At 41.3% G+C, this 20,538-nt stretch overlaps 1 long non-coding RNA gene across 1 annotated transcript; it reads left to right on the top strand.

Annotated features, from left to right (window-relative positions):
* Positions 1 to 12,528: 12,528 nt before the first annotated feature.
* Positions 12,529 to 19,151, top strand: LOC119016430. The gene is made up of 3 exons (XR_005074151.1): positions 12,529 to 12,678; positions 18,501 to 18,623; positions 19,012 to 19,151. It is a non-coding gene; the product is annotated as an uncharacterized LOC119016430 (long non-coding RNA).
* The last annotated feature ends 1,387 nt before the right edge of the window (positions 19,152 to 20,538 follow it).

Here is a 20,538-nt window from a genome sequence, read left to right as displayed (position 1 = left end):
AATGTGAATGTCATGTTGCTGGAACCAACGTGCGATGTAAAAATCCAGTCAATCCCAATCAGTTGTTTTAAAAAACATTTATCTGACTAAGATCATTTAAGACACCACACGTTCTGTGGTTCCAGCTTCTAAAAGTAGATGATACTTCACTGTACATCACTGTAGACTACACATCTATAGGTTTTGAAATTCTAATTTCATTTGTCGCTGTTGTTTTTTTGTTTGTTTTTTTTTTTTCATTTTTATACTTATATATAAATTGATGGCTCATTTGTTCATTTTCTTTTTCCTGCAACCAAACATTAGCCAGGAGCGGCCTTGAATCCAAGATGGATTGGCCTGGCTCCTGAACTGCGATCCCGAGGGCGGTCTGGCTAGTCTGGCTGAAAGCCTGAACGATGCCACGGGCAATGATGTCTAAAAGTCTGCTGCTCTTAATCCAAAACTGCTTTCTTCTACAGTGGTAATGAATGTCTTTTGCCATAGGCAATACTTGTTTGTCTCTACAGGTGCTGCCATTGCCACAGTAGCTATATGATTGCCAATTATGTGTTCAGTTACTTCCTTATGGATATTGCATGCATCTTTATCTTAAAGCTGTAACCACCACAATAAAGTAGTCCATCTGCTTTGGGGATCGACATTTGGGTTGTGTGTCCTGAAATGCCCTCTCTGTGCTGTGAGGCTGTGTGTTTTCTGCTTTTCGTCTTCCTTTTGTTTTGTTTTTTTTAGCCTGCATCTTGGCTTGAATACATTTCCCACTCTCCTGTGACCTCTCACATCAAGATGGCATTTTTATCCCCAGGACTGCAACAGCCAACTGTTGGTCATTTCGCCACGCAAAGTTTCAACACTGCCGAGTGTCAAGTCCCCAGAAAATTAAGGTCTTTTCTGAGAAGCTGGATGCAGAACAGAATGGCTGCATTCTGTATGCATGCAAGACTTAGCTATAATTTCTAGTCAATTTGACTCGTTAGGTCATCTCGACAAAGTAATCAGGCACACACTGTCCTCGCTGTCTAGAATAAGTGAAGACGAGGAAGCACATAAGTTAACAAATCAGTGAGGGCAAGCATGGAAGATGACAGTGAGGTAGCTGGGGGAAAATTTAAAGAAAGACGAAAGTCAGACAGACAGGCAGACAGAGAGAAGTGTGTGTCTACTGGGAGAATGATTGTCCCTTATCACTCTGTCCTGTGGTGCTGCCTGTCAACTTCATTTCTGGATAACAAGCCTCTCCCAGCTTCATTTCAGCCATTCCTCAAAAACAGCCTGCCTTGCCTTGGCAGATGGATCCATGCAGCCTCAGACACACAGTGTTTGACTACACACAGCCTTAGTCCTTGTGCATGATCCAACAGCATGGAGATGAACGGATCAAAGTTGACAAAGATATGATCTTGAGAAATGTCACTCCAGCACAAGATCAGAATAGCCCATTTTCCAGAAGCTGCTTTTCTGCGTTTGCATATACATCTGAAATCCCGATCACACGTCCGCTCACACAAACACAGAGATCTGATCTCGCTTATTTGATTGCTCGAATCAGACCAATGTCTCAAGCAGCGCCTCGGGTCCGCGCCGGAAAAAAGAGATGCCGCCGCCACCACAGACTGTTTGAAACATTCCATCAAGTCCATGCATACTAACACACAATCAAACCCACGTTGAGTCGTGTGGGGTCTCATTCAATCAGCGGGGATGTGATTTGAGGAGCGGGGGAGAAACACCCAAAGACAAAAATACTTCCGCCCTCACAAACAAAGTGTCACTCAGATCCTCAGGAGAGCTCCTTCATCAAGCTTACGTTCGATAGAGGCTGCTGTTGTCATGGAAACGATATGTTTGAATCATTAACCCGTTCCATCAAGCCACAGTCGCCGCTGAGCTGTCTCCCTCCATCCTTCCCTTCCTCTCTCTCTCTCACACACACACACTAAAAACTAATCACCACTTTCTTCACAAATCCATCCTCTCACGGCTCTCTGGGGACTCTCCACAGCATATTAATCAATGTAATTGAAATAGTTGATTACATCACTTCACGCCTCATCCCGGTTTAAGGGACTGTGTGTAGTAGGCATTAAAGATGTAGTAAAAGAACACTGAGAATTTTGTGGTGTGTGTGTGTCCATATCTGTGGCTAAGATGCCATAAAAATGTGCACTACACATAGTGAGTGCAACTATCTCCACTATGGAGTCATTACTCACACTTCTTTAATGGAAAGTGCAAGGGCATCAATACTCTGACACCAAACGTATGTAACGATTAAAAAGCCTTTTAACACTACAAGGCATCCAAAACTGCATCTTGCGAGGCACCCTTGTATCGTGTGAGGGAGTGTGGAAGTCAGAAGTTCACGGTCCAGAATTGATCACAGGTCAAATGAAAATAAATACAGTTCTGTATTTCATTTAAGTTTTTATCCTCGAGGAGTTTAAATCATTCATCAAAACTTAATTCAGGAGAGAAAGACTGACCTATTAAAGAGGCTGATGACTAATGTGATGCTTTTATAATGTCTGAAGACATTCTGGTTACAAATATGCTCTGATTCTTATTTATATTCAGGTAGTTTAGATTGACAGTAACTTCTTTCAGAGCCTGTACGCACACCCAATGACACAAACACACACACAGACATGCACACACTCCTACACTTAGGATCTGATGACATTCAGAGGTGGTCTGGGCCGCATCCGATCACATTCTGTTTGGTCCATGTGCCTGTGGCCACACTGAAGGACCGCCTTGGTGAAACAGGAAGCCACAACAGGCATACTGGAGTATACACTTTCTAATTTCTTTGTGCTTCACTGTTGACTTAGCAAACAGGCTGAACTAAGATAGTGCACATGGTCAAAATGATCACTTACTGGCTTCAAGCCGAGGGTTATCATTAAGCAATCAACTTGAGTGCCATGTTCATTCTACCTGTCGCATGGCAACGATCCATTACAGGCATGTTCTTCAGATTTCGTGAGATTATTATTAACCAAAACATATTTCTGTATCAAAAATAAGCACCTGAGCACATAATGTATCCTGTATCCTCAGTCATTACTAACAATTACAGTTATATCCCAGTCACAAAATCACTGGCCTAATATACTCAATACTACAGTTTACTGTCCTCCCAAGTGAAAGTAAATCATCCAAGTACCAGTATTGTAGCATTAGTGATACTATCTGTATTTCCCTTTTTTCTTCTTCAATACATTTGCATTTGCATAAAGCAAAGTCACATGACATCCATCAAAACAAAATCACTGGCCCACAAAATGGCTACAAATGTACCTTATTTTACAGATAACTCATGAACTCAAAATTGAAAACCTTTCACCAAATTGTGGTCTGGAATTCACGCCTGCACTTTGTTACCTTCGAAACATGTCGACCAAACTAAGTGTTCTTTTTCGGATTGGTAAGATGAAGCCATCTGTAGCTTGGTAGTGAAAAAACAACAGGAACTAGCCTGTCAAAAAAAAAAAAAAAAAAAAAAAAATATATAAATAAATATATATATATATATATATATATATATATATATATATATATATATATATATATACACTTTTCACCAAACAATATTCCAACACAGTCTCTGAGTGACGATATCAGCCAAGAGACTGTCCGAATATTTATCTAACATCTAGGAAGTATGTTAACTCAGGTAGGAAGTTGCTTTAACCACATTTAGCATACCAATACATTAAAAAATAAGGGGATGTCAGTTTATCTTTCACGTTGAATAGAGGCTATTTTTACACCCTTCTACATGAACATGCAGCACTTCGTCTCACTGTCTCTCTATATATGCACATTTTAGCTGTATTAAAGGCACATCCAGCTGTCTGTGCTTGTATCACTACAAGAAGAGCAAAAAAAAAGGTAATCTCTCTTGTCAGGGTGAAGGTAGTGTATTTCTTCACTTTCTCTCTTCTATTTCCCCTTCCAATTCATCTTCCTCATATCGATTTCTGCCTTCATACTATTTTTCAGAAGACCACAACCACTCAGCCGTAACCTTTTGGCCTGTAATGTCTCTATGCCTCACAAGTAGCAAGGTAATTGCTCCTCTTTTATACTTACATGCCAGTGCAGGGGTGAAACAAGGATTTCTGGACTCTTTTGAGTAATTCTCCAAAGATATGTTCCTTGAGGTTGCTCTTGTATATGTACAAATGTGATTTAATGCCATTGTGACATGGACATGTCTCGCACACCATGTGGTCTGTAAGTAATTTAGCTCGAAGCAATCCTGGCACAGTGACATGTGAAGGAAATGAGGCACAGAAGAGAGAAGAAGAATGCAGCTATCAAATAATATGTCCTTCAGGCTGTTAAAAGCTTCAGATGGAACAGATGTTTGACACATCATCATTTTGTGGATTCATATTCAGCCTCCGACATACAGTATATTGAAGCAGCTGTAAATCTGCTGCAGTGTTTGTATTTGCAAAGGTTATTTGCTCAGAAATCAGTGAAGACATCAACAATGTGAGAATGTGAAGCCAAATCCTTTCTAGGTTCGATTGTGTTTCAACTTGAACAAAAACCTGCAGCTACCCTGAGTTGTCTTACTCAGAGAAGGACAGGAGCAGGAGAGAAGAGGGATGGCAAGAAAATATAAAGCGAAAGTGAGAGTACGCGTCACGTCCGTTTGTAGCCAAAAGACACAGACAGGTCAATTTCTGTTCAAAGCAGACGTCCTGCTCTTTATCTGTAGGTGACAGCGCTATGATATATCATTACACCCCTTCCAGCAAGCAACAAAGGTCATGGTCAGAGCAGCTGTGCCCTAATAACAGTCCTTAAATTGTAAATAATCCAGAAGTGTCAGGAGAAGGACAAAATAATGGCTAAGTAGGGAGTTACAGGTGTTTAAGGACAATTAGAGGGATTAGAAGAGAGCGGGAATGAATCAGCGGGGGTTGGTTGGTAACACGTGGCGCTTTTTGAGCCAATGTCTTTTAAACTAAAGGGGGAAAAAAAGATGATGGAGAATGACTCTGCTGTTCTGACGTGACTGAGAAGGTTGTGCAGTGTACTTGAAAATGGAAACTAAGAATAGAATGACAATATATTTGATTTTATTAATTCCGCATTCATGTTTCATGAGCAAACGCTCTTTATACTTTATACTTGAACATCAAACCAACCTACCACAGCCAATCTATTCCTGCATCTCTCCCATCGTTCATCAGAGTAATTTCACTTGTTTATATCTCAGAAAATCATTCATAATTACACTGATTGATTTTCTTTCTGAGAATATGTATGTGATTATACTTTCAGCCACTTTTTTAATGGGGGGCTTCAGGGCCACCCGCTGCATGTTACACAAAACACGGTGATTGCAAAAGATGATTTGCTCCTCCATTAAAATTTCACTGATCCTTTTTGGCATGTTTTATTATTCCTGAATGAATCAGAGAACATTCGTCAGTGCAGTATGCTTTTTTTTTTTTTCTCGCTGGCCACCACAGAGACAAAAGAGAAACGTGATTCTGAGTGATTTTTTTTTATGTGGATATGAGATGTTCATTTGTTGCTTTGGCTGAATCAATCAAGAACACAATCAAGAAAGCTCTCCATCACGTTTTGCAGCATGACTGGTCTGAAGGTTTCACAGGAGCTGGGACACAGTGTGCCACACGCTACCACAGAGAGGAAAAAAAAAGCATTTTGAACCTCATTTTCAGTGAAAATTATTTTTTCTCAGATTTGACTGGTGATTCCATACATGCAGTTTTAATGTCTTTGTGATCATTAAAAGTTAAATTGCGGCTCATTTAAAGAGGGGAACAACATCAGCACGCTCACAATGATTATGACACCATGCTCTTGTTTGGCGGGACTATCACTGTCTCAATTAAATGTTTTAAAATGCTAACGCTAGCATGTGTATGAGTGCCACAGATCACCAAAGTCATTTGGATTCCTTCTCTAATTAACATGTAGTCTTTTGTTATACGCTGACAACATTGTGTTGTTGTTAAATATCATGAATTCATTGTGTAAGAACATCACAGTGTTCCACATAACATGGATATATTTATGATATAAGTTATGAAAAGCATTCACAGAGTCAACATGTGGAGCATTAGGATCAAATGGATGAAGTGAAACTGTGTCGTGACCTTAGTTTTTCAACATTAGCTGAAGAACAATTATTCAGTTGTAAAACTGGCTCATTCAATTCAGCCAGAGGAAAAACGGACAAAAAACATCTTTAAACGGGCTCGAGAACACAACTCTCCTTGGTCCAGACGGGGATCTGCATTTGCAGTGAGATATTAATTGTCAAACAGAAATGAGTCCACATAAGGAACAATGGAAAGAGATTTGTGAAGCTGTTTATTATGTGATGTTGTGCCGTCTTTGTCTCAGTGTTGTCAGTGTCTTATAAACCCATATGGGCTGGGCTTACACCAATCAAACAACAACTTTTGTATGGCAATCTATCCAGTAATTAAAAATACCGTTGATGGTGCTTAAGGTAAAGAAAGTCAAGACACAATCTAGTTTATTACCCACAAATGGTGGTAAGAAGAGGAAGAGACGGGCATCTATTGACTGGATGTCTAGGAAGATGGAACAGCATGGGCACTGGGAGCAAGCTGGAGCCACGTTGACCTGCCGCAGTCGCTGACACTGCCTCTCTCCTCTGACGACCTGGGACTGACATCAAGAGCGAAGGTTGACAGGCTCCAGTTGAAAGCTGTTGTCTCCCTGTTGTCGTCCGTCTGTGGTGCATCCCAAACATCCCAAAAGCTACACACTGCTGCTCCTCCTGTTTCATGTTTGAGGGAGAGTGGCAAAAGTCTTGCGGCAAGTGAAGATACTCGAGATGGATTTATTTTTACCCGTACATGTGGCCAGGAATAAACACCTGTCCTTGTTATTTTTGCTGAGATACTTTTGGATTTGACTCTCATATGTAGATTTGCCCTTCCATGTGGGTTGAGAGACGGTGAAAAGATGAATCAACAACATCTCATTTTGAGGGGAGGTGATATTCTGCACACATCTTAAAGCCAACAATTTAAGCTTTGTCTTCTTCTGACACTTGCAGTATGATGCATAATGTATGTCCATTGAGATATAAATATATTCCACGGGCATTATGCTTGTGGCTGTGTCCTTTATCTTTGTGTGTATATATGAATGTATCACTTGCCATGTGTGCATGGAAATGGGTGGTGTTTGAGTTGCTGTAGATTCTTGTAGTCAACAACCAAAAACACATGCATGTGCCAAAAAAACAACAACTTCTAAAGGTCCTAATTACATGACAAATGATCCTCGTTTCCCAAAGTCACAGCACAGCCACAGAGTCTGACTTTCCCAGCTCCACTCATCTTGTGGAGGCAAGGAAAGGCAGGGCTGGTTTAAGATGATTTTTATGCAGAGTATACGCTGCCTATTATTCACGCCGTACTGGATAAACAGGCCGATATAGCTTAACTCTGCCAACTGTTTGTCCTTGCTCCTCAAGCAGCTTCTGAATGCAGCTCAGATATAAAGAACATTACTAAAAACCAGCAGAGAGAACAATAACAAGGAGAATTCCTGACACTTAAAAGTGGGATGAGTCATTCTGAGATGAGATTGTTAATATTTGCACTCAACACCCAAACAAATACGCCCGTCCCTTCAGTGCTCCTTCAAGGGTGCCCCCAAAATTCAAGGAAGCACAGCTAGCATGCTAATGGCACTAGCTCCAGACAGCGACCCTCACATGTCTGCTGCTACTTCAGCCAAAGTTCATGCAACAGCACGTCTTGGCAGAAGCTAACTGTACTTAGCCACCTATCAAACTGAAACAGAGCAACCTCCACTCGCTTCACCATAAGTAAGGCCTCTCCAATGTTAACACAGGTCTTCACTCTTGCATTAGCTTTAGCCCTCTTTTTTTTTCTTGCTCTTCCAACCTTCTCATCTTGCGAACATTACTGTTTGCTAGATTTACTATCCCATTCACTCCCCTCCATAAATGGTTAAAATACATATCAAGTTATGAATAAATATATGGAATAATACGCTTAAAATATTGGAAAATGGTTGAAATTGATAGCTAGTAACAGATAAACGGCTGTAATGCTTAGCTTACAGAAGGCTATTAGACAAATGGTTAAAACGCTGACTTCAATGTAAGGGGTGACTTTAATATCAAAAGCAGTTAGCGAAAGAACAAGCAATAGTTTAAGCAGCTGGAAGCGTTTTTGTCATTTTAGGTAACTTCCTGTCTGTTTTACAGTTAGCAGTCCCCTCCCACCTCTCTAAATCACACTTGCATGACTCATTGCTTTTTCTTCTAAGCTGCTCTTGTTGCCTTTTTATTTTCCTCAAGCGTTTTTCTTTATTTTGCATGTTTGGTTGTATAAGTGGGAGTGTTGGAATTGCTAGCTTGCAGGTAAATGGGAGGAGTCTGCTCTCCTGCATGTTTACGAGCAGACAGGACCACCTCTTTATAGAGTTCTCTGTCCTGATTGGATAAATTGGGCTGGGATACCAGAAAATGTATTTTCTGTATTATTGCATGATCCGGGTGAAGGAAAGACATGGGTCACTGACCAAACACTATAACAGTGATTATTGTTATATAGCTTTTACCAAAAGTAATAATAGTGATAAATAGTGGAAATAGTTCAAATGAATAGTTCACTTTTGCCACTCCAAGTGGTGATATAACAATTGCAATTGTTTGATTTGTTTTTGTTATTTATTCTTTTTGTTTCAAATCAATAACCACTTTCAAACTAGGGCTATTTGAAATCATTATCCCTCATTTCAAAAGTGCACAAGCAATCAAAACTTTAAGTGTCTTAACAGCAAGTGATTGCATGCACAAGCAAGATGATCTGAGAATAACAACAGTGTTGGTTAAGCAGGTGTGTGGAATAAACAGCGTCTAATTAGGGCAGGACACCGGGAGATTGATGTGGAGTCAGATGAGAGATTCCACCACCTGTTTGTTTCCTCACCATTTTTTATCTGCAGTCCCTCTCAGCATCCACCCTGCAATCACAAGCAAGGTTAAGATATTCAACTCAAATAAAAATCAAGACCCGGACGCCACGTCAAGCCGAATTTTATCTTGCTGTGTCGTGTTCAGTCACATCAGCATAAAATCAGCTGTCGCTTGACCTCTTTGGCATTGTTACGGCAGGACTTTGGCAGATGAGTTGCAGAAAGAAAAGAGAAGCTGGCGAAAAAGAAGGAGCTGGAGTGGGTGGATTATTACAGCGACATAAAGGAAGCTGATATTTGATGACTCACTGTCAATGCAGGAGGTGGTAGCTGTCACAGTGTTTGGACCAGCAGGCTACTGGTTTATTGTTTTCTGGATAATGGGATCATGAATGGATGCAGACTACCAAATTACCAAAACCTCTTTCTTGAAAATAAAACTTTCAGAGAGGCACTGGGGTGATAAACAAGCAAATTGAAAACATCAGTTTAAAGTGGCCTAACATTAACCCAGAGGGCTGATATATTGTTATGAATGAATATGTCACCAATATTGAGGTGATGGTTCACCATCATCGCAACATTCGAGAGGAGGGGGAACCAATAATGCAGACAGTGAAAATTAAACTGTCACTCACTTAACACCCTACAATTCACAGTTACACATTTTATGAATAACAGTGACAGATTGCTGCGAGAGCACGCCAGGAGATTTGATGGCTGCTGAGCAATGAAAGTGGATTTTGAATGAGTTACAGAATCTGTTGATGTGGCGTCATAAATTTCACCAACTGCAAATTCCTCAGCGCGTGGCATTTTTAGATTTGAGATCATGGTACGATCATGGTGCAATAAGCTGCTAGCGAGTAAAAGTGATGTAACTGGGTCAAAAGTGCCCGGCTCTTAAAAAAACATGAACGTTAATTCATTCACACAGCTAATCTCCTGAGTGCCAGTGTGTTTGTGCTGTGCTAAGAGGTTGAAGGTCATTTCAGAGAGCTTCTTCGTGAAACTGAGAAGTAGCAGAGACTTGTGCATGACCTGGAGGGCAGGCCTAACATGCATGTTGTATCTTAAAAGGAAAAGATGGATGGAGAGAATAGGTGGTATAAATTATTGTAGTACAATTGCAGATCAAGATGCTGAGATATTCTGTAAATCTCAACATGCACATTCATTCATTCACTTTTATGCTTCATTTCCTATCTAAATTAAATAAAAAAGAAGCACGTTTTGATCAGTGAGCTTCGGGGGTTTCTGGCGGGTGGATTCTGTTGCCTTTGGACGGAGCCGGGGTAACCTTTTCCCCGTGTCCTTTATTTGTATTAAGCAAAGCTTTCACTCTACTGGGGATACGCTCATATTTAAAGGAGACCTGTTGTGCATTTTCAATTTCTCCCTTTTCCCTCAATGTTTTACATGTCTTTGGCACATGTGAAAGATCTTAAAAGTTTAAAAATAAAGGTCAAAGAAGCTCCTCTATCCAACATCAAACGTTTCTCCTGAAACACCTCGTCAGTAATCCTGCTTTAAATTCTGTGACTTTGTGACATCACACTGTCACAGAACCACACATTTGCATAATTTATGTCAGGGCATACAGTAATGGGCTTCAGATTTGGAAAGTTACACTTCACCTAACCTGCATGTCTTTGTCTTTTGAGTGTATAAAGGAAACTGAGCATAAGCCCGCTCACACACAGGCAGAACATGCCCACACATAGAGGACCGAGTCAGGCGGTCGATGTTTGTAACAGGAACCTCTTGCTGTGAAATGGCAGCACTAAGCGAACACGGAGCCTCTGAACCACCCTGGACCCACACCGTGTTCACATAATTACTACAGTACTCTATGCACCAACTGCAGCGATTATTATAGTGTTGGAAGAATAAGTTGATTAATAGATTTAATTAATCAACACAATTCCAATTAATTTGACTGATATTCCAATGAATTTGTCAAGCAGAAATGCAAAACATTTCAGATCCTGAGAGGTGAGGAGTGACTGCTTCTCTCCATGTGACATCGCAGTGAAATTAGATCTCTGTGAAAAGTCATTTTGACACTTTTCATACTAAACAACTCTTGGGTTAATTAAACAGACAGCGACCATTTGACAGTGTAAAAGTCACAGTGTGTAAACTGTTTGCCAACAAGCGTTACTTTGGCAGTCTGTGTGGAGGCTCCATGTTATTCCTGCTAACTTTTCTCAAGTTTTCTATTTTCATCCTTTATCTCAGTGGGGAGTCTTCGTTCCAGGGGGGTACGACGTACAAAATGAAAATCTACAACTATAACAGTTACACATATTTACATACACATTCATGTACACACATACAAACAAATGTTGGCTTTAGATTTAAAGCGTTACACCTTATGGATACAGAAAGACTGAAGGCGGCCTTCCCCCATTCTGTCCTGTACCTTGGGGTTTTTACCATGATCCAAGTTGAGATCTAGTTGTGCCGTGTGTCTCTTGACTTGAGTCTGACTGGATGTTGCCCTGTTACGTGGCCGATAAAAACAATGAGGTAAATCTTGGAATCTGCCTGCCACAGTGCCAAGCGGACAAAAAAGGTAATTCGCAAAAAAATGGTTGCAACTCTGCATATAGATTACAGCATGACAGGAGACATATGAACAAACTGATGCATACTTACTGTTGCTCTCTCCAGCATGAGTGACAGCACTGATGACAAGCAGCATCCCAGGATGGATGGAGTGAGCAGAACAATGAATTCACCTCTGATCTCCTCACCACGGCATCCTGTCTCACACCCCTTTTCACTATAATTCCCTTCTCTACTGTACAGCCGCCACACAGCCATGTTTAAATCCCCGCTGAATTCTTAAGTGCTTATAACAGAGTTCAAGAGCTTAGCTGGAGATGACGCGGGGTAGGTTTGAGTGCGTGGGCACGTGGGTGCGTTTGCTCACACAAGGTCAAACAAAGGAAAGGTGTGCCGGTGCATTTGTGTGTGTTAAGTATGAAGTAAAACTTCTACAGGCTAAAATAAAAGTTAAAAAAAAGGAGCAGAGAGATCAGATGCCTCGAGGCACAATGGTGGGAGGAGACAGTGGAAATAGAGCATTCCTTATTCTCTCCTTATCTTCACTTGAACTCTCCAAACCCCCCTTTCACATGCAAATGCAGCACTATTCAAAGAGAGGTCAACTTGTTCATCCAGTGTAACACACTCGGCGGCCCGATGAGTAAAGATGCAGCTCAGACATCCGCTGCTCTAAGCGTGTTCCACAAATGGTGATGGACACGTGGAAGAAAGAGCTAAACTGGATGGATAAAGCGACTGCCAGGATAAAAGACGTCTTTGGCAAACTGCTTCCCCCGTCGCAGTGTCAGCTGAGGCTGTGTACGTTGCTCCGGAGGAATGCATAAACTCTTCAGAATGAGACAGAGCTCTTACAGCATCTTCATGAGATTATAAACAACAGTTAAAAAACAGGATTTGGGATAAATGAGGGAATCCGCTCCGGCTAACTCAGTGTGTCAGCTGCTGTTTGTGTGTTTTGTGTTTACACAGGAGGAGGTGGATTCAGGTGTTACTGGAGAAATTTCACTCCCAGGTTTGATTGAAACTGCATCGCAAGCAATCAAACAGCAGGTCCTTCCAGGGTGACCTGCTGGCAGCATTTGTGGAGGAACACAAAAGAACAATATGTACTTACAACAGCATCAGGTGTGTTTTTTTGAATGCCGAAGAAAACAAATAACTCTTTCACAGGTATCCATAGCAACATTAACTTAAAGTTACGTAAAGATTTATATCACTTGTAAGGATACTATATGTTGAGACATCATGATGCCATCACAGTTACTTCGACTCTAATTATTGCTCTTATAAGCTCTGTGGCAAGCACAAGTTACTCAAGTAAATAATAGCCAAGATGTCCCTCCTCTCGCTTGACTAATGAACTTACATCATCACTTGACATGGTCAACAGAACTTTACTCTGTTATCTCCTGTGTTGAGTGGATAGATCCTCTGTGCTGCTGAGAGCAGTGTTGCCGGTGTTGAACCGCGAGCACTAGTGGGCTGAATTTGGCATTAGGAAATCTTTAATGATGTTTGCACTATAAATGCAATTGCCAAGGTGCAATGCTAATGTCAGGCTACATAGGAACTACATCGCAGCTGCATGAATGAACACCACCACCACTAAGCTGCTGAGTATGTTATAGTTTTACGTACTTTCTGTGGCAAGGTAAAGAAAATCCCCCCAAACATTGTCTCTCTACTTTTTAATCTGGCTTGTTCAATCTGTTCACAAACAGAAATGTAAAAGAATAAGTGTTAGCGGTGGAAGGTAGCCTTCACCTGGCTGATGAGGAAGATATGCGTGAATGGCTCAAGTATCCAGATTGTTTGGCTCTTTGAAAAAGTTTGATTTAAGGAGATGTAAGCATTAGGACAGCAAACACCTTGAAGTATGTTCAGGAAAATGGATGAGGTTAAGAACAGACCAGGAGGCTGGATTGAATCTGAGGGCGAGTATTATTGACATAAGATGAAGGGAACAGGAAAGTCAATAGAGAGGAGGATCGTGAGAGGAGGATGTAGCTCATATTGGATGAAGCACGGAACGTAGAGGAAAATGTGCTGCATGTCTGCACAAGAGCTGGTTCTCCTGGTCTTTGGCTGGATTACGAGTGTAACACCTGACTGAACTGTGAGGTCCTGAATAGAATAAAATGGAGAAGTGCGTTTGGGATAATATGGTTTGACTTAATGCTTGTGAAAAACACATGAATGTTTGTGACTGAAGTGACAGCATGCTTACAATCTAAACAGAGCAAATCGTTCTGTGAATGCGGAGGCCTTAATTACGTTGTGTGCTCATTAGTTGACCAATTTTCCTGTGGTCTATGTGATCCAACACACAAAGTGACCAGGTGCGGTTTTGATAAAGCATTCCTGAGAGAAAAAAATGCTAATTAGCCTGCTAATCAGACCTATTTAAAGTGAATCATGGCCTAATTAATCTTGAGTGGCTCTGATCAAAAGGGAATGGGGGGTGGGTTTGTGCAAGTTGAAGGGTGCTTGGGTATGTAATGTGGTGACGGGGCAGACCGAAGACAGAGGATGATTACAGTATTTGAGAAGATGACGGCTGAAAAAATGGAGGCGCGCTGATGAGATATGATAGTCATCAAAGAGATTTCTTCAGTGTGCTCCCCGCGGTCCTCCGGGATCGTTGTGTGTTTGTTAGATTTGCTAATTGTAAAGACAAACCGACGGCTCTTTGTAAACATGCTGTTGGAACCGAGCACACAGTGCCTGCATCCCGCTCGAGAGAGGGCGAGCGCCGCTCCCAAAGTGTTACTCCCAAATGCAAAACAAATGTGCTCCAAAATAGCTCAAAATAGCTCATAATCACTCCTCTCAGGCTAAACTGACACTAACGTCATGAGCGCAGCAAACCAATGTAGTTGATTAAGTAGTGTAAATAGCATATTCCTACCTCCTGCAAAACGTTTTGCACGATAGTAATAATTCATCCATAATAATGTGAATGCTTATTTATCCTTGGAGATCTTCCCGGGTAAATGTCCATAAACTGTAACTCCCAGTCAAATTCAACTGCAGTATGGTGTTAACAATATGTGTTTATCGTCCCTGTCTGATAGTCTATCCACCAAAATATTACTCTTCAGATCTTTGCAAAAGTGGGCATGGGGCTGTCGTGCCTTTTGAAAGGTTTGATGAAATTAAAGGTGATAAAATTTGTGTGCAGTCATCTGACAACCGAAGCAGGAAGACAACGTATTCAAATGTACACAGACACGACGAGTGAGGAGGAGAAGTTCAATGATCTAGTAATACACATTCTGAGCTAAGAAGATCTGGGCAGAAATATGAAGCAGACACACATTAGGCATCACTTAATAGTATATATTTGCAATATTAATGAGGCAATATTACAAATTCAGGAATAGTTATTTGCTCCTTAACTGGATAAACAAGGAGTCCCCAGAAGACTGTTTGAAGCCAGAAAGGTGGCAGGGTCCGCCACATATAGTCCTTTTAGATCAGGTTGTTTATCCTGTTTGTTTAGGCAAAATAAATGAATAAATGAACAAATACATAAATCAGTCAATGAAGCTTTTTCTCTTTTAAAAATTGCTCCACACAAAACTACAAAACTGCTTATAAAACTTGTTTTTTGCTTTAAATTGTCATTCTGAAGCAAGTGCTGATTGCATGTAAATAAATATAAAATAGCATCATCCCTGTATGAACTGGTTTCAGGTATTTTTAAAGCAGCCGGCGACGATATAACCCCTACTGTAAGAAGCCTGCCAAACAATTGAGACAAGCCAAAAAAAAGTTAAACTACAAGCGTTTCTGAAAATCTTCACTCTGGAAGAAGAGGAGCTCCATATTCAGACCTTTATCAGCCTCGTGTTAGTCTTTAACACACATGAGAGTGGTTTTTATCTTCTCATCTAACACGCTGCTAAAAAGAACACAGGTGAATTTCCCCAAACGTTCAATTATTTCTCTTTTCCCTCTATATAATTGGTGCTTTCTTGCTTCCTCATTGTGCTGCTGCATGTAAGTAAACTGTTTATCAGGGTCCTCAGACCTCAAGATTCACATTTGTATGTGTTCTTGCTTCCCTCATTAAATAAAAAAATAGTACTATTGAACACATTAGTTATTATGATTTTCATGTATTCAGACAGTACAAAGAGCTTTACTTGTATTGAAGCAGAACTTTCCTGCCATTGTTTCCAGCACAGCGGCAGGTCATCACACACTGTGAAACTTTTAAACTTAACAGCAGTCGATGATGAATGCGACCTCTGTGCCGACCCAGTCGCTGACCTAGAATTACCGACAACACCGGACTGCATCTGTGTAAATTATGGGTTTTTGCAGGTACGCAGCTAACCGCTTATAATGCTTTTCAGACTGTAACAGCTCAGAATTGTGAAAAAATTAAGTCAAAGCGTGTTACAGCAAAGTGATGAAATGGGTTTTGCAGTTCATCCAAAGACCTAAATACTCTCCGAACCCTCTGAAAGATGAGTGTGAGTTAGCCCTTCCCGGGTGGTGAAGCTCCCCTGAACTTTAATAATGGGACTGACAAGTCGAAGAAGAATGGATGACCATTTGTCTTCAAACAGTTTGCCCTCTTGATGGTGCAGTGACGCAGCGGGGTCCATAATGAAGATGGCGCGTGACTGGTCGCCCCATTTCAGTCTCAGATATGTGACTTGGTGGTAATGAGATTTTTTTGGTGGGGCCTGTGTCGATCCTGGTCCTCAGCATGTGTCTGTCAGTGGCTCAGAGGAGCCGGTAATGACATTCAGCGGCCCCGCTAAGGACCGCCGATTAAAGGATTGAAGAGGCAGCGGAGCATGAACGTAAACCTTTGGTGCATAAAGCTGTGTCAAGATTGCACAATGTCCAGAGAGAACATATAGTCGCTGCCGTCTCTGCCTGTATCATAATGTCTTCATATTTACTAGAGCGAGTCCAGAAATAGTCTGATGAGGCTGAAATATGGACAGAAACTGAAGCAGAGTAGTGAGGAGGAAGGAGAGCGATGGGCTGGCATGAAGGATGCATTAGGAGGAAAGAATATGACTCTGTCTAGCCAAGATGGAATAAATCACCTCTGACAAAATGAGTGTATCTAAATCATCAAGACATCACAGAGGGCATCACTCACATGGACCAGTGTGTTGTTTCAATGATAAGTCCACAGATATTCTAGAGTGTGTGTGTGTGTGTGTGTGTGTGTGTGTGTGTGTGTGTGTGTGTGTGTGTTCATGTGTGTCATCATGACAAAATGAGGTCCTTGAGACTAGTGTTGTCACAATACTGAACTTTCTAACTTCCATACGATAACTTGAAAAATATTTGATGTTTGATACCACGGAGAAGAGTCGACACACGGTTGGAGGAACCTACTTTGGTGGGATCATGTGCTTCTGTTATTTTATTGTTTTATTTTGAAGTTATATCCTCATGTGTCATGTCTCACTATTTACTTCCTCCCTTTGTCTGGTTCCCTCCCCTTTTTGCTCCTCACCTGTCTTTTATCAGCCTTCATCTGTTGTGTCTCCATGTCCCATCTTCCCCTTGTGTGATTCCCACCTTTTGGTTCCTGTTTCCTCAAATTCATTTATTGTTTGTACTTGGCTTTGCTTTACTTCCTGGTCATCTCCTCTTTTGTTATTATCCTCTTGCTGCTATTGTTTGGACTTTGGTTTTCATCTTTATAAAATAAGGCCCCTACCTGCATGTGTGTTTCGCGTTTAGGTCTCCCTTTGTGTAATCTTAAAAGCATATTGAGCATTATGCCAGGTGTTATGTCTGTCTGTGGACAGATTTAGTCAACGCACTAGCATCCCGATCATGCAGGATCCAGTAACAAAACTTTGCAGGTGTGCAGCTGAAATGAAAGTGAAGGCCAAGCTGAAGAATAGGCAATGTTCCAGAAAAGGAGCCACAACAAGGGATGCCATATCTTGCAGTATTATCCAAATCCACACCAAAAGTTAATGGGGTTTATTCTGGGTCATGATCCATCCAAGTATTCTTGCAAATTCATTGAGTAGTTTTTTCCATAATATTGCAGAGAAACAACAAATAGACGGACACAGATGAGAACATAACCTGCTTGGTGGTATTATAGTGTTGCTTAAGTAGGCAGCCTTGTTGACTACGCCCCTCCCCATTACAAGGACTAAAAACGATGATATTTTGGCCTCTCCAGCAGCAAGTCCTTTGAATGGTGTCTCATATACGGCCAAGACAGCAAAGTTGTTATGGAAAGTTGTGTCCAAACTGGCTGTTAATCTAAATCAGCCATCACAAAAGTTCCGACACCACAGTGCTGGACTGAGCTGTTTTTAAATGCGTGAAAATACAAATGTGTTGTGAAGCGTGTCACTTCGAGTGTGCTGGCTTGGCTTTTAACAGACTTCATTAGAATTGTCAAGCGAGACAGCTGCCACCAAATAAGACAATCAACACTTTGCCACAGCAGAGGATGAAGAATCGTCTGCAACACGAATAACAGTTTGTTTGTTTTACCTGTCCTCACTGATGTATTGAGCTGAAAAGAATTGGGGCAACTTTAAATCCTTTCTCTCTTCTATCATTTGGACAATTTTTTATTTATTTTTTTAATATTCCATTTTTCATCATCTTGCAATGTTTTGGGATTTTTTTTTTTGCCTTTTCTGGCCTGTTTGTCTGACAGGCATAATTTTGCAGCGATAAGCACCCATCACATTTTCCTAAATATCCCATAAATCCTCTAGACAAGCGGTAATGGCGCTCTGTGCCCTTGCTGTCAGATCTACTTTGAGTTGGTGTGATGCCAATGCGTTATTACCCAGAATGTCCCGTGGCAGGTAGTCTGCCTTGTCTAAACAGCACTGCCCACCAAGGTAGAAAACCAACACTGTCATCCAGGGAAATTAGGGCTGCTCAGAAACATTCTAATTTTGACTTTTTTTTTTTTTTTTTTTTAATCCTGCCAGATTCAATATCCAGAGACAGGCCCTTTAACAGGCTTAGTCAGGTGTGTGAGGGCGAGTGACAGCGCTAGTTGGAGCAAATTGGGTCCACCCAAAACCCCTGACGTGATTTGGATGAAGCCACAGGTGAGTAATGTGCTCTTTGATTTAGATTTACTCGACGCAGCTCGAGAGGCAATGTTCCGAGCACTGAACTCATCACGTGTGCTCAAGCTAGTGTCAGGATTTATTAGTAAAAGCGGCCCTCCCTTTGCTGTATGTTGTGTGCATTAGCATAAACATATGTGGCCACTTCCTCTGGCATGAAGGAAGGTGATTGAATTAACAGTTCACCCTTAGGGCTCCTACAACCTGAATGTCATAGTGTGGGGAATGCCTGTCGATCATTCTCGACGCAACGTGGATCCCTGTTTCAATTCATCAAAACAAATTTTAATTCATAGAAATAAACCCTTAAAGTGGCCCATGTCAAACGGGGTAATGAATTCACTTTCTCTTCTCTCTCTCTGTTTAGGAGCACAGATTCCGACTCAGGATGAGGCCATTAACGTAAATGAATGACACGTCCCTGCCATGTCAGAGGTCAAACACCCCCATTATAAGTGAATTATTTCTACAAGGGAATGAAAAACTAAACTCTATGTCACAAGCCTCCGGCTAGGATTCTATTCAGTTCTGAGGGAGCATCTCAACTTGAGGCGGAACTCAGAATCTATTCAGCAGTCAATTTGCTTCCCCGGCTCTGATTATGAGAACTGCTTCAGCAGCAGGGTTTGATAGCTGCTGTAATACTGCCAGACAGTCCAATTTCTCCCCTCGCTTCTTCCCCGTGCCATTCAGACAGCGGAGTCCGGCTCTTTATACATAACCTCAACTAAATGCTGTGATACACCATTGACTCGATAACAGACTGAGGGGCCAGAATGTAAATCACTTTCCCACATCTATGTATTGCATTTCAGTTTTTACAGACGACAAACAAAGGGTTTCAGAAATGCACTTGGCCGTGACAGTTTGAACAAATTAAAAGTTTTCAATGGGCGAAGCCAGGATCTGTGATCGGCTTTGACAGCATCTCCTTGGGTTTCCTGTCTTCGCTTCTTTCCTTCTCTTTGAGAGTCCCCTATCAGTAATTTGTCTGCATTGCCAGCCATGGACTGATTGTAATAATGCTTCTATTGAATAGCACAATCAGCCCTCTGGCCTCATATGATTTTCCTTGGGGATCGCTCGCTCTGTCTTTGCAAAATAGAAAAAGAAGAGAAGAGAGAGATTGGTATCACGCGAGCATGCGCAGAGTCAAATTCATTATCTTTCATTGAATTCAAGCTAATATGCTTAGTGAGTACATATCCTTGAGAAAATGGAGAAAGGAGAGCGTTCTGGAAAGGTGAAGGTCAGTCCAATGTGTAACACTCTGATTTGAATATATGCCACTGCTTATGTTGTATTTGTTTCATGGCACTATTCGTGTGCAGACTGCTGATATTTTTATACTTGTTTTATAGTTTTGTGATAAAAAGAAATGTCTGCAGCGAGCCGGACGACGACCTCTCCTTGTGAATTGTGGATGTGGACAGTGATAAAAATCTGCCATTTCCTCCGGCGACACCTAACAGGAGCAACTGCTGTTTGCATGAGAAACACTTCCCTCTGGACTCGAGCCACCAACACAGCAAGGCTTGAAATTGAAAATTGGAATCCATCATCTAATGGCATCCACGGAGTGGGTCTTAAGTGATGATTGAAAGCTTTGGCACGATGCCCAATGGGGTTCTCGCATGAACCCTTTTAGGGTTTTAAGGTCTGCAGCATTTAACACCGTGCCCTGAGAGAAACTATTTGCACCGTTTGAAAGCTTTTCTTGTCGCTTCTGTTATCTGCACCCGTGGCGTGGCGATCGTAGCTGGTGAAGTGGTGAACAAGCAAATTGAAAAATGGTGTATTTGTGTTGTTTTTTTTTTCTCTCTTGAGAAAACGTGTGTTGTTTTGTTGAGGCAATCTCCAACGCTTGTTCATAGCTGTATGCTCCTTTACCAGT

This window comes from Acanthopagrus latus, chromosome 3, assembly GCF_904848185.1.
Source record: "Acanthopagrus latus isolate v.2019 chromosome 3, fAcaLat1.1, whole genome shotgun sequence".
In the NCBI taxonomy this organism is placed as follows: domain Eukaryota; kingdom Metazoa; phylum Chordata; class Actinopteri; order Spariformes; family Sparidae; genus Acanthopagrus; species Acanthopagrus latus.
This window is presented reverse-complemented; position numbering and strand designations above follow the sequence as displayed.